Genomic DNA, 14,442 nt, shown 5'->3' with positions numbered 1-14,442 from the left:
CATCTCTTATTACAGTCTTTGGCTTAAAATCTAATTGATCTGATATAAGGATTGCCACTCCTGCTTTCTTCTGATGTCCATTAGCATGGTAAATTGTTTTCCACCCCCTCACCTTAAATCTGGAGGTGTCTTCAGTTTTAAAATGAGTTTCCTGTAGGCAACATATAGATGGGTTTTGTTTTTTTTATCCATTCTGATACCCTGTGTCTTTTGATTGGGGCATGTAGCCCATTAACATTCAGGGTAACTATTGAGAGATATGAATATAGTGCCATTTTATTGCCTGTAAGGTGACTGTTATTGTATATTGTCTCTGTTCCTTTTTGATCTACTACTTTTAGGATCTCTCTTTGCTCAGAGGACCCCTTTCAATATTTCCTGTAGAGCTGGTTTGCAAATTCTTTCAGTTTTTGTTTGTTCTGGAAGCTTTTAATTTCTCCTTTTATTTTCAATGATAGCCTAGCTGGATATAGTATTCTTGGCTGCATGTTTTTCTCGTTTAGTGCTCTGAATGTATCATGCCAGCTCTTTCTGGCCTGCCAGGTGTCTGTGGATAAGTCTGCTGCCATTCTAATATTTTTACCATTGTATGTTACAGACTTCTTTTCCCGGGCTGCTTTCAGGATTTTCTCTTTGTCACTAAGACTTGTTAAATTTTATTATTAGGTGACAGGATGTGGACCTATTCTTATTGATTTTGAGGGGTGTTCTCTGAACCTCCTGGATTTTGATGCTTGTTCCCTTTGCCATATTGGGGAAATTCTCTCCAATAATTCTCTCCAATATACCTTCTCCTCCCCTCTCTCTTTCTTCTTCTTCTGGAAGCCCAATTATTCTAATGTTGTTTCATCTTATGTTGTCACTTATCTCTCGAATTCTCCCTTGGTGGTCCAGTAGCTGTTTGTCCCTCTTTTGCTCAGCTTCTTTATTCTCTGTCATTTGGTCTTCTATATCGCTAAATCTTTCTTCTGCTTCATTTATCTTAGCAGTGAGATCTTCCATTTTTTATTTCACCTCATTAATAGCTTTTTTTATTTCAACTTGGTTAGGTATTAGTTCTTTTATTTCTCCAGAAAGGGCTTTTATATCTCCCAAGAAGGTTTCTCTACTATCTTCCATGCCTTTTTTGAGCTCAGCTAGAACCTTGAGAATCGCCATTCTGAACTCTAGATCTGACATATTACCAATGTCTGTATTGATTAGGTCCCTGGTCTTTGGTACTGCCTCTTGTTCTTTTTTTTTTTTGTGGTGAAGTTTTCCACCTTGTCATTTTTCCAGATAAGAGTATATGATGGAGCAAGTAAAATACTAAAAGGGTGGCAACAACCCAGGAAAATATGCTTTAAACAACTCAGAAGATATAACAAATCGTGAGGGGGGAGAAAGGGGATAAAAAGAGGTTCAGAAAGAAAAAAAAGAAAAAAAAGAAACAATTAAAAAAAGAAAATGAATAAAGAAAAAATATAAAAAGGGAAAAAAATATATATATTAGATAAACTAGTTAAAAAACGTTAAAGAAAAGGGTAAAAGTTAAAAAATTTAGCAGAAGAAGAGAAATAAAATTGAAAAAGAAAAAAATATTAAATTAACTGCAAGGCTAAAGAATCATGGGGAGAAAGCCATGAGTTCCATGCTTTGCTTTCTCCTCCTCTGGAATTCCGCTGCTCTCCTTGGTATTGAAACTGCACTCCTTGGTAGGTGAACTTGGTCCTGGCTGGATTTCTTGTTGACCTTCTGGGGAAGGGGCCTTTGTAGTGATTCTCAAGTGTCTTTGCCCCAGATGGAATTGCACTGCCCTTACCAGGGGCCGGGCTGAGTAATCCGCTCCGGTTTGCTTTCGGGAGCTTTTGTTCCCTGAGCGCTTTCCATAGAGTTCTGGAGGATGGGAATGAAGATGGCGGCCTCCCAGTCTCCAGCCCAGAGGAGCCGAGAGCCCAGGGCCCCACTCCTCAGTGCACCTTAGAGAACAGCACCCAATTACTCCGTCACCCTGGCCTCGGGCCACGCTTCAAGCTGACTGAGTCTGCGACCGGTTCAAGGTAACCCCAAGCTGAGAGCTCACTCCTTGGCTCTGTCTCTGTAGCTGGCTTCCCCGTTCTCATACCTGTACGCTCTGCGACACTCAGACACCCCTGATCCTTCTGTGACCCTGCGGGACCTGAGGCCAGGCTGACCCCGCGTGGACTTCACCCTGGTTAAGCCTCTGGAGCGATGTCCCTCAGTGGAACAGACTTTTAAAAGTCCTGATTTAGTGCTCCGTTCCTCCGCCGCTCGCCGGGAGCCGGCCCCTCCCACCGTGGTCTATCTTCCCATTGTTTTGGATTCACTTCTCCTCCAGTCCTACCTTTCAGAAAGTGGTTGATTTTCTGTTTCTAGAATTGCTGTTCTTCTTCTCTTCGATCTCCCGTTGGATTTGTAGGTTTTTGCAAACTTTAGATAAGCTATCTAGCTGATCTCCTGCTACCTGAATTAGTCTCAGCCTGCTACTTCTCCGCCATCTTGACTCCTCCACAGTCTTTATTTTAAAATGCAAGTTGATGCAGCCACTTTGGAGAACAGTGTGGTGATTCCTCAAGAAATTAAAAATAGAGTTTCCCTATGACCCTGCAATTGCACTACTGGGTATTTACCTCAAAGATACAGATGTAGTGAAGAGAAGGGCCATCTCTACCCCAATATTTATAGCAGCAGTGGCCACAGTCGCCAAACTGTGGAAAGAACCAAGATGCCCTTCAACAGACAAATGGATAAGGAAGATGTGATCCATATACACTATGGAGTATTATGCCTCCATCAGAAAGGATGAATACCCAACTTTTGTAGCAACATGGATGGGACTGGAAGAGATTATGCTGAGTGAAAGAAGTCAAGCAGAGAGAGTCAATTATCATATGGTTTCACTTATTTGTGGAGCATGTCAAATAACATGGAGGACAAAGGAGATGGAGAGGAGAAGGGAGTTGAGGGAAATTGGAAGGGGAAATGAACCATGAGAGACTATGGACTCTGAAAAACAATCTGAAGGTTTTGAAGGGGTGGGCAGTGGGAGGTTGGGGGAGCCAGGTGGTGATATTATGGAGGGCACGTATTGCATGGAGCACTGGTGTGGTGCAAAAACAATGAATTCTGTTACACTAAAAAGAAATTTAAAAAAAAAAGGAAGAAATGCAGAATCTCAGGCCCCAACCCCACTAAGTCAGAATCTGCATTTCAACAAGATTCCCAGGAGATTTTCATGTATGTTCACATTTGAGAAGCAGGGGATTTATGCCTATCCCTAATTGTTGTGACTTTCTTAGAAGGAATCTGGTACCTTTAATTCATTGAGCTGCTCATAACGAGGGCATGGTGATGAGCCCGGGATGTTGTACGGAAGTGTTGAATCGCTATTATATGCCAGGAACTAATATTATACTGTAAGTCAACTAACTAAAATTCAAATAAAACTTAAAATAAATAAATAAATAAAAATTCTTGAATCAGAAAAAAAAAATCTAGTTTAGAATAGTTTAAAATCTAGTAACTTCTATGACTTTTTCATGCCCAGGTATTATCTTTATAATCATTGTTTTAAAGCCTAGTTCAGACATCTTACTTATACCTGTATTAATTAAATCCCTGGTTATAAATACTACTTCCTGTTCTTTCTTTTGGCATGTATTTCGCCATCTCATCATTTTGTCCAGAAAAGAAAAGAAAGAACAAGAAAAAAACTAGAATAACAACAACAACAATTACAGCAACCAAACTAGATCATGAGTGTGTTTTGGTCTGCTTGTTAAAAGAAACTAGTCATATATATAATGAAAGTATACTATATATATATACAGTACAATGAAATTCATAAAATACAGTGAAAGTAAACAAACATAGATATAAAGTAATATATAAAAAATAAATTTATAAAAACTAAACAATTGAAAAATGAGAAAATAATGTAAAAAATAACTTAAAAAATGAAGAATTAAAGTACAAATGAGATTAGATCTATTTTCCCCTAGAACTGATGTTTTGCAGCCCTCTATGACTAGTAAACTTTGTGTTAGTGAGTTGTTTATGCTGGTCTTCTGTGGAGGGGCCAGTTGCACTGATTCTCATGTCTCCTTGCCGTAGTGGAAATGCACCTGCAGGGGGCAGAGAGGCAGGGCTTGGTGTAAGTGGAGGCTCCAGACTCCACTAAATGGCACTTTTTTGTTCCCTGAAGGCTCTCAGCACTGATGGGTGGGATGAATATGGTGGTGCCCCACTCTCTAGCCTTGGAGTTGAAAATTCATTCCCCCCTAATCTTCTGTGAGCCCTTACAGAAGAACAATCAATCATTCTAATCTACCTGGTTTCTGTCAGAACCCTGTGTTCACCCTGCCTTTGTCTGAGGTTTTTATCTCAGGCATGCAACTAAGTTTTGTAAGTCCAAATTTTAGGGTTTCCCATGTCAGGGACTCATGGTGTTCCTCTCGGTGGGGGAGGGGTGTCTCTCCATATTTCTGCTGTTTGCCAGAGCCATTCTAGGAAAGTGGTCAAAAAACCACACAGTGATTCACAGTTTATGACAATATAGAGCAGAAAGCTTGTAACTAGACTTGCATTTCTCAGCTGGCTTCCCGGATCCTATGCCTGGAAGCAGTGCAGCACTTAGGCACCACCTGTTCTTCTTGCAACCTAGGGGATCCTCAGACCATGGTGTTTCACCAGGGATTCTGCCCACCTGACCATTGCACTGCCTTTATGCCAGGCGCATTCCATAGTTTTCTAAAAGTTCTGGTTTTGTACTCCACTGCTTACAAGTTCCGGTTTTGTACTCTCTCCTTTGATAACCTCTGTAAGCATACTCCCTCCCTGTCATTGTATTCACAACTGCATTGGCCTGGATTCAAGTCTCCACACCTCCTACCTTCCAAAAGCTGGTCATTTTCCTACTTGTAGACTTGTAGTTTTTGTTCTTTCAGGCCTCTGATTGATTTATCAGGTATTCAGAATGACTTGATAACTAGCTACATTTGAAGGATGAGCAAAATTAGGGTTTCCCTAGTCCTCCACCATCTTAATTTCTCCCCAAATGTCTACTGGCTGATGAATGGGTAAGCAAGATGTGATATTCACACACAAACACACACATACACACAATGATATATTACTCAGCCATAAAAAAGAATGAATTCTTGCCATTTGCAGTGACATGGATGGAGCTAGAGGGTAAGCAAAATAAGTCAGTCAGAGAAAGAGAAATGGTATATGATTTCACACATGTGTGGAAATGAAGAAACAAAACAAATGATCATAGGGAAAAAAAGAGAGAGGCAAACCAAGAAATAGATTCCTTACTCTGGAGAACAAACTGATGGTTACCAGAAGGAAAGTGGATGGGAGGATGTGTTGAATAGGTGATGGGGATTAAGGAGTGCATTTGTTGTGATGAGCACCAGGTGTTGTATATAAGTGTTGAATAACTAAAATGTACAACTGAAACTAATATTACAGTGTATGTTAACTGACCAGAATTTAAATAAAAACTAAAGAAAAAATGAGATATATGGTTTTACAGATAACACATGAATGAGTAGGAAAATGCACCATGATCTATGTCTCTTTGTTCTTCCTACTTATGACAAACTTTCTTTCTCAGAAGCAGCTGGAAGATCTGAAGATAATCTGTAGAGGTGAATTTTAATAAAAATGTGGTTAAAATGTCAGGGGATTAAAAACAGCTGATTCCTAAAGAGACTGGAAAGCATCAATAAGGTCCATAAGTTAAAAAAAAAATCAAGCCCTGTCATTCACTCAGTTGTTTTCTAGTAACCATTTCCTGTGATATTCTTTATCCTTCCTCTCCTTTGAGAACTCCTGCCACCAAGAGTGAGTCTACAGCAAAGCTAGGTCTTGCATGTTCATTGCACATTGTCAGTGTTGGAAGGATATTAGAGATCATTGAATCTAATCTCCTTTGTGCACCAAAACTGAGGCCAAGGAAAGGTGGAAGGATCTTAATCCATCTAGGGAATGATGGAGGTGAAATAAGAACTCAGATTTCCAGGATGCTCTGTCAATGACAGCATTGTGCCCAATAAAACAGCATAATCAGTGTGGTCATTCTGATAATAAGGAAACAATTATCGTGAGCTGATAGTATTTTGAGACTATTGTGTTATACTTAGAAATTCCTAGGAAGAATCTTTTTTCTTTTTTTTTTTAGCTTTTTTCTTATTTATTTATTTATATTTTTATTATGTTACATTAGTCACCATACAGTACATCATTAGTTTTTGATGTAGTGTTCCAAGATTCATTGTTTGCATATAACACCCAGTACTCCATGCAATACATGTCCTCCTTAATATCTGTCACTGGGCCAACCCATCCTCCGACCTCCCTCCCCTCTAAAACCCTCAGTTTGTTTCTCAGAGTCCATAGTCTTTCATGGTCCATCTCCTTCTCAGATTCCCACCCCTCCCCCCATTTGATGTAGCTTTCTAATCTGGGAACTGTGAGAAATTCAGTGGGGGTAAAGGCAAGTCTCTTTTCTGGGGTCTGCTTAGGGAGGCAGCTGTGGATAGTGGGAAATGCTTGTGCCTCAGAGTCAGACAGATTTGGGCTAGAATTCCAGCATGGCATTTTCTGATACAGCAACAGAAAAAGCATGAAATTTGTTTGACTTTCTTTTGTAAAATAAGGTTGTAAAGAACACCAACCACCCAGGAACATCATGAGGATTGAATGAGACAACATATGAAAGTGAGAAAGCATATGAGAGGTAATGTGTAAGAGCTCAAAATTAAAAGAACTGAATAGGACTCAGATTCTCTTTCTTTCTTTTGTTCTGAATTGAGTAACTGGGTGGTGTGTATGCCTGTGTGTGTGTGAGTGTGTGTGTGCTGGGGTGGGGAAGGAGGGAAGAAGAGAGAAAGATTGAGATTGAGATGATTTCTGGCAATGCAGGTATTTAGAAAGTAATCACACTGGCAAACATCAGCCTACTCATAAATCAGTGATCATAGAATATTTTTAAAAACAACTTTATTGAGGTATATTTTACATATTATAAAATTCATTCACTTTGAGTGTACATTTCAGTGATTTCTATGAACTTTACTGAGTGTTGCAGCCATATCATAACTCGATTTTAGAACACTTCCATCTCCAAATAAGATCCCTTTTCCCAATTTATATTCAAGATTTTTTCTCACTCCCAGCCCCAGGTAACCACTAATGTACCTTCTTTTTCTATTAGCTGCTTTTAAGGATATTTTATAGAAATTGAATCATACAATATGTGTTCTATTTATCTGGCTTTTTTACTTAGCATACTTTGAGGTTCATCTATGACATACTGTGTGTCAGTTCAATCCTTTTTATGACTGAATAGTATTCCACAATACGTATATATGACAATTTGTTTATCCATACACCAATTGATAGACTTTGGGTTGTTTCTACTTTATAGGTGTTATAACTAATGCTTCTATAAATATTTGTGTAAATATTTTCAGAAAGTCTAGTTAGAATATGCTTTCGTTTTAAAAATTTTATTATCAAAATTAAAGCACACACAAACACACACTCCTAGAAATTTTGCAGACCTCAGAAGACATGTGCACATGTCTCCTAGGTCATGGAACCCTGTTTAAGAAGTATTAGTTTAGAACACAAAAAATTCTTTTTTTTAAGATTTTATTTATTGATTTGACAGACAGAAATCACAGGTAGGCAGAGAGGCAGACAGAGAGAGAGAGAGAGAGGAGGAAGCAGGCTTCCCGCTGAGCAGAAAGCCTGATGCGGGGCTCGATCCCAGGACCCTGGGATCATGACTTGAGCTGAAGGGCAGAGGCTTTAACCCACTGAGCCACCCAGGTACCCCAGAACACAAAAATTTCTAATAGATTTGTAGCACAGAGGAGAAGATAAATGTTATAAACAGTTTAAAAAGATAGAAGGAGACCTTGGACTATAAACCAGATCTCCTGAGAGACAGGCCAGTGGATTCCACTACCCCTGATGGTATATCCACAGTAAAAAAAAAAAAAAAAAAATTCTTATTTCCCTGTTCTACTCACTGCGCAAAGATACACCAGCCAAAGGAAGTATCTTGTGTGTGTTTTTTTTTAAAGTTGGGGGGGAATGTGTTTGGAAGTATTTCTGTTTACTGGTTAATAAGACATATTTCCAGAGCATCAAAAACAAAACAGAACTCTGGCATCTGACAGTAGCCACACATGTATACGGCTCAAGATTTAAAAAAATTTCTATAAATAACCAATTTATGAGGGAAAAGTAATTAAAATTAACCTACATTCAGTGTAAAACACCAAAGACCTTGATAGTAAGGTGGGCAGGGAGTTAGAGGCATGAGAGATTATCTTCCCAGTATAGTAGGGCCACAATATTGACACTGTTACTTAATGTGGGTCTGAGAACCTTGGAGGAGAAAGTTGCTGTCCTAGATTATTCCCTGTCAAAATCCAAATCCAGTTATACAGAGAGGAAAATATTGAACCAAAAAGCAAACTCATTCCTTGTAAACAACTACCTTCCCTTACAAACAAAAAAGAAGTTACTTTACTAGTTCAAATAGAGACAACTCAACTATTATGTGGGCTTGAGGCATGTTGAAAATGTTTTTATTAAGTGCCCTTTCTGCTTCCATTGACCAATAACTCTCCAGTAAAACAAAAATACATAAAAGCAAGGTGTTAAAAGAAAGGTGTCCATACTTAAAAGCAATGAAAAGAAAATCTTTAAAAGCACTCTCCAAAAGCAAACAGCTGAGTGTGATATTTGTCATGGGCAAAGAGCAATTACAAAGAAAAAAAGTATGTTTCACCTCACCCCTACATAAGATACCTTAAAAAGCAAAGTAAAACTTCATTTCCCTATTTTCATTGCCAACTCCAATTTTTGAACTTTGGAAAAGGAAATTAGAACCAAGGTGATTCTTGGTATGACTTGGGATGGTCACACAATGTTCATATCATGAGGACTTTGCTCTTGGCTGGCACACCTGTGCACTGAGGTAGCCTTGGCAACCAAGGCTAGTATCTGCATTGCTACAGAAAAAACTCAGTGCCAAGAAGCTATTCTAGGCTAGGTATTCCAGCCAGGAAGTTTATTGTCTTGGGTGGGGCTCACATTGAGCTTTGTAGTTACTGTGTTTATAGACACACCAATGGAAGATTTTGATACCTGCATGTTGTTTGTTTTGTTTTGTTTTCTGCAATGTTGGCCTGTTTCCACTATGGTACTTGTACTATGTACTGTACTAAAGCGGTTGTTAGGGGGAGGACTTGAAGCAGAGGAGAAAGCCTTGCTCTGGGGATTAGAAGACTTGGGCGACTGACCTCTGGCCTAACAAACCATATATCTAATCTGAGATGGCTTCCTCTTCTTTAAAAAGGGATAAAATAACACCCAATTCAGGGTCTTAAGAGGATGAAATGGGTGTAAATGTGCTTCATAAATTCTAAAGTCTAGAGCAGGCATAGTGAAGAAGGCTGTGTCATTTTTATGATTGTATTATTATTATTATTGCTGTGTTACAATCACCACATTTCCCATAGAACAGTAGTGTTGGACTTGAGCCACTGTCAGGTGCATGGTGACATTTGAACACACCTAAGGCCTGCTCAAACTGAATCATCTTCTCTTTGGGTACTAGTTCTTACCCTACCAGAAGGTGTAGACAAGACTAATTAAAGCCAGTGAGAAAAATAAACCATCCCAGAAATAAAAGAACAGAGAATCTAAATGCCATGGCTGAAAGCCTTGGCTCATACATATTTGCTAATACCTGTGTGATGTCAGACTGTGTGGTGCAGCCTTGTAAATCAATTGCTTCTAGTTCCCAGTCCAGCAGAATGGGCCATTTTACTTTTTCTCAGGTGCTTTTAGCACTCTCATCAACGGGTTGCCCCAGGAGCCCTTAATCAGTGATTATAGATAAAATATCCCCAAAGATGCATTTAATAAAATCCTGAAAGCAGAGGTCTTGCTGTAGATAACAGTCCTTTTCCAGGGTTAAAACCTGGTGATGAAGTGCTCATGGTGCCTAACTCACTTCATTAACCACCAAGTACTTATGGAATGGAAACTGGCTTTACAGGATTCAGAAAAATAACCAGACAATAAAGAAGAATACAGTCTCCAAGGAGCTTATTCCTCTCTGGTCATGGGATGTATAAGTAGGACCTAAAGCAAAAACACAATGGGTCTCCTTTTCCTCTCCCACTCAGCTGCCCCCAAGTTAATTGGAATATCTTTCTGGGAGATAGTTTGGGAAAATCAGACCCCAGGGGTGCCTCAGTGGCTCAGTAAGTTAAGCATATGCCTTCCATTCAGGTCACAATCACAGGGTCCTGGGATCGCAACTCCCCCACACAGCAGGGAGTCTGCTTCTCCCTCTCCCTCTGCCTGATATTCCCTCTGCTTGTGCACCTTCTCTCTCTCTCTCTCATATAAATAAAAATAAACTCTTTAAAAAATTGATAACTCAAAAAAAAAAAAAAAAAAAGGAAAGTCAGGCCCCAGAAGGAAGGTCAACTTGGCTCAGAAATTTTCTGTAAGTTTGAAAGACAGCAAGACCTAGCCTTGTTCCCTGCTGGAGTTGGAGAGTTATACCACCTCAAATAAAGAGTGAGACCCAGATAATTGATCCACTGGGAAATCACTTTCTTTGCTCTATGGTGCAATGCAGAAACATTGCTCTTCAAACATGTCTTAAGAGCTTCCAGCTGACCCAGGGAGTGCAATGAGTCTGGAGAAACCTAACAGAAGAGGAAAGCAGAGGAAACTTTATAGGCCATAAGAGGTAAGAACTACAGAGAGAAAAGTAAAAAAGGAAAGGAAAGGAAAGGAAAGGAAAGGAAAGGAAAAAAAAAAAGGAAAGACCTCTATATCTTGGATGCAGATGAAGTCATGTGCTATTTTTCAATGGAAGATCACTGTTAACTCAGCAACAATTTACAGAATATTAGGTCAGATGTTTTTCCTGGTAGTAGCGATGAGCTGCCTTAATCCATCTCCTAAGTCTCTTCCCTAAGTTCCTTAGTGATCCTTTGGGGTTATTTAGGCAGTATCTAATGGAGAGAAAGAACTAGTGCCCTTCCCTGTCCTTTCATAGCCAAGAGCAGTTTCTGCTCTACTTGTTCTTCCCTGGACTAAACACTAAGCCATGGGATCAACACTTGGGTCTGGGAGTGGGAGTGGGTATGTGGGGCAGGTTGTATTTCCCAAATATGCATTGCTTTGGATAATTTATTAGTCTTTCTAGGCCTCGCTTTCCTCCTTTAAAATGGGCATAATGTGTGAATAAACCTTTTTAAAAATAAAACTTTATAGACTATAAAGTAATGAAGTTATAGTTGACATATTTACTCCAATATCTGCAATCTACCTGGAGGAGGCTTTTAAAGATGAAATAATTGTACTCCTCCCACCTCTGAATAAAGAAAAGTCTCAAATATTTGTCCAAGCTAAGATCAGAGACTCTTAAACTGGTAAGTGGAATGTGGGGAGGGGGCAATAGAATGGATGTTCTTACTACCTCCAGCATTTAGCCAATCTTTTCATATTCCAGAGGCAAAATAAAATAAGACAGGTAGAAAGTGTCTTGTCTGACCTTGCAGCCCTTCTCACTTTTTGACCTCTTGAGGGACAGTACTAAAAGGGAAATCTCTTAGATTTACACTAGGGTCAGACCTGGCAGAAAATGTACAAGGGTGGCTGCAGGGTAGATGTGGAGTTGTAGGGAAGGGGTGAGAATAGGTTTGGCATGTGGGCAAGAACATTACCTCATTCGCATAAGAGCCTTATTTGTATCTCCACCCTTCTTCCTGTCAAAGATTGTTGTTTTCTGGAACAGATATGCCAGAAAATCAGTATCTCCTTATTCCATAACACCGTCTTTCAGAAAATTAAAATTTTAAGATATTGGAGAGGGCTTGTTATTTACCCCTACATCACCAAGTGACTTAAGGTTAGTCATTTTCCATCTATGGGCCTCAGTTTTCTTATCTGCAAACTGGGGATAGTAATCCTTGCCTTGCCCATCTCAGGGTTTCTATAAAGGTCCAATGAGGGGTGGCTGTGTTGCTCAGTCAGTTAAGTGGCTGCCTTCAGCTCAGGTCAAGATCCCAGTATCCTGGGATCAAGCCCTGCATCAGCCTCCCTGTTCAGCGGGAAGTCTGCTGCTCCCCCTGCTTGTGTTCTCTCTCTGTCAAAACAATAAATAAAATCTTTAAAAAAATATCCTGTGAGATAATGGTTGTAACACATACTGCAAACTGTAAAGTGCAGCACCTGTATATGCAGTAAATTTCAACACTTCCACCCTAGGATAACTCTGCCCTATCTCTATCATGAGTTTTTATACATTAAGTTACACCCAACATTCTGGACTATATATACTGTTCCCAGAGCAAGAAGATAGTTGCTCCACTCATCTGAGAACTGTTTTTCTTCAAATCTGATCCACTGTGAGGGAGTGGGCATCAGTTCAAGTGACCCATTATAGACCTAAGAGGGACTTAAAAGCATTCTGCAATGCTCAGATCTCTACACTGAGTTTCTCAAATGTCCTGTGTCATCAGCCTTGGAGACTGAAGTTCCACTTTATTATGAGAAGCATGTGAAACTGGTGGTGAGGGGTCAGAATCTGATTTTTTTCTACTTTAAACCAAGAAAGCACCAATAGCCCTTGAGCTCCCCTAAAATCAGGCCTCAGTGAGAACCTTCTGTCCACAGTGCCCCCACTGTAGACCTCAATAGCTTCACTGTCACTTCAAAGATCAAAGCTCTGAAGTGAGTTTGGTCATTGGGATCTAGAGATTTAGCCTTGGGCTTTAGTAGACCAGGTACCAGGAAGGGACAAAAGAGGCAAAAGTAGGAAGATAAATAAAAATAAAAGGAACTTTAGGAAATATCATTTAAAAGATCAAAAAATATTGAGTTCAATCTTCACTAAAGAGGGGTAAATGACCTATATGTGGGGAGGAAGACCCTGGAAAATGGGCTAGCTCCAGAGCTGTCCCAACCACAGAAGTCTAGGAGATGAGTGGGGAATCAAGGTGTCAGGCATCCCCCAAGATGTGTGTAAAGGTGTGTGTGTGTGTGTGTGTGTGTGTGTGTGTGTGTGTTATAGAGGGGGCAGTGTGAAGGAGTTAAAGGGGGAAGGGCTTGATTTTGTCCCTGAAGTGCTAGGTAGAAGTATCAGTATCTGTATTATCCTGAGAGGTCTCTCCTCAAGGTCCACCTGACAAACATCCAAACAGTAAAACTCTACCCCATTCATTGGCATCCCCTCCTTTTTTCTCTATAATTAAGCTAAGCTAGGAACATGTCTGGTAGTTCCATGGCAAAGCATATTGCTCTCTGGGCTAGCTATAATAAGGAAGCAAGAAATGCTGCAGGTCAGTCTTGGGAAAATGGTAAAGAACCAATCTTTTGATGGAATGGGATAGGATGTCCCCATTCATAGAGTAATGGCTGTTGTGGATACCACATCACAGGCCCCTGATACTGTTGTGTATAGGAAAAAAGGCAGGAGATTCCAGAAAGAATGACTGGGCAAGGTTGCTGAAGCCCAAGAGACCTAGGGAGGGAGCAGAGCAACTTAAAAATCTGTGGAGCAATCTCATTATTCTCCTGCTCTCCTTATGTCTCCAACAAAACAAAACAAAAAACAAAACAAAAACCAAAAACCACTTATAGTTCAGGTCAATGGTTGAAGATTCAACAGTAGAAATACATCACTTAGCTAGGTTGATGATAGTTCTACCCTGTTCTATCTAGGTGATACCATTCCTCATGAAACTGGGTTCAGTTTTAAGCCCCACATTCTCCAAAGAAACACAAAGGTACCTCCCAGAAAGGAAAGGCTATCTTTAGACCTCTTCAGAGCTTTCACAAGGCAGAGAAAGCAGATGAGGTCTGTGTGGCCCAAGGAACAGATCCAGGACCCATGAGTATATATTATAGGGAGACAAGGTTTTTCTTTACATTGAGCTCCAGTCTCCCAGTTATAGTTCCAGTACACATGGGGCAGTAGTAAGCTCTCTGACACTGTAAGTATGTGAGCAAATGAGATACAAACATTTGTTGGGGACATTACAAAATGAAATCAAACATGGATTGGAAGACTTGGAAGGGAAGTTGGACTAGATAACCCTGAAGATAAATAAGCTGACTTGTTTGATAGCAGTGTTAGATTTCACCTACATTTTGTTCACATTTTTTTAAGTAGATATAGGGGAGGGGGAGACATTAGAGGGCCTAGACAATATCTTACCTGCAGAAATATGGAAAAGGGTTTTAAAATGTAGTTGGTTAGTTGAAAAGTAGGAATCTACCTGCTCTCCTGCCTCATATTACCTCATACTACTTAAGCCTCCAAGAAAGTAACATTGGCTATGGAACATTCACATTGATATGGTTAGACAAACTCTGGAATGGAGCCCC

Source organism: Enhydra lutris, unplaced genomic scaffold, assembly GCF_002288905.1.
Source record: "Enhydra lutris kenyoni isolate GAN:26980312 unplaced genomic scaffold, ASM228890v2 scaffoldscaffold100, whole genome shotgun sequence".
NCBI classification, from domain to species: domain Eukaryota; kingdom Metazoa; phylum Chordata; class Mammalia; order Carnivora; family Mustelidae; genus Enhydra; species Enhydra lutris.
This window is presented reverse-complemented; position numbering follows the sequence as displayed.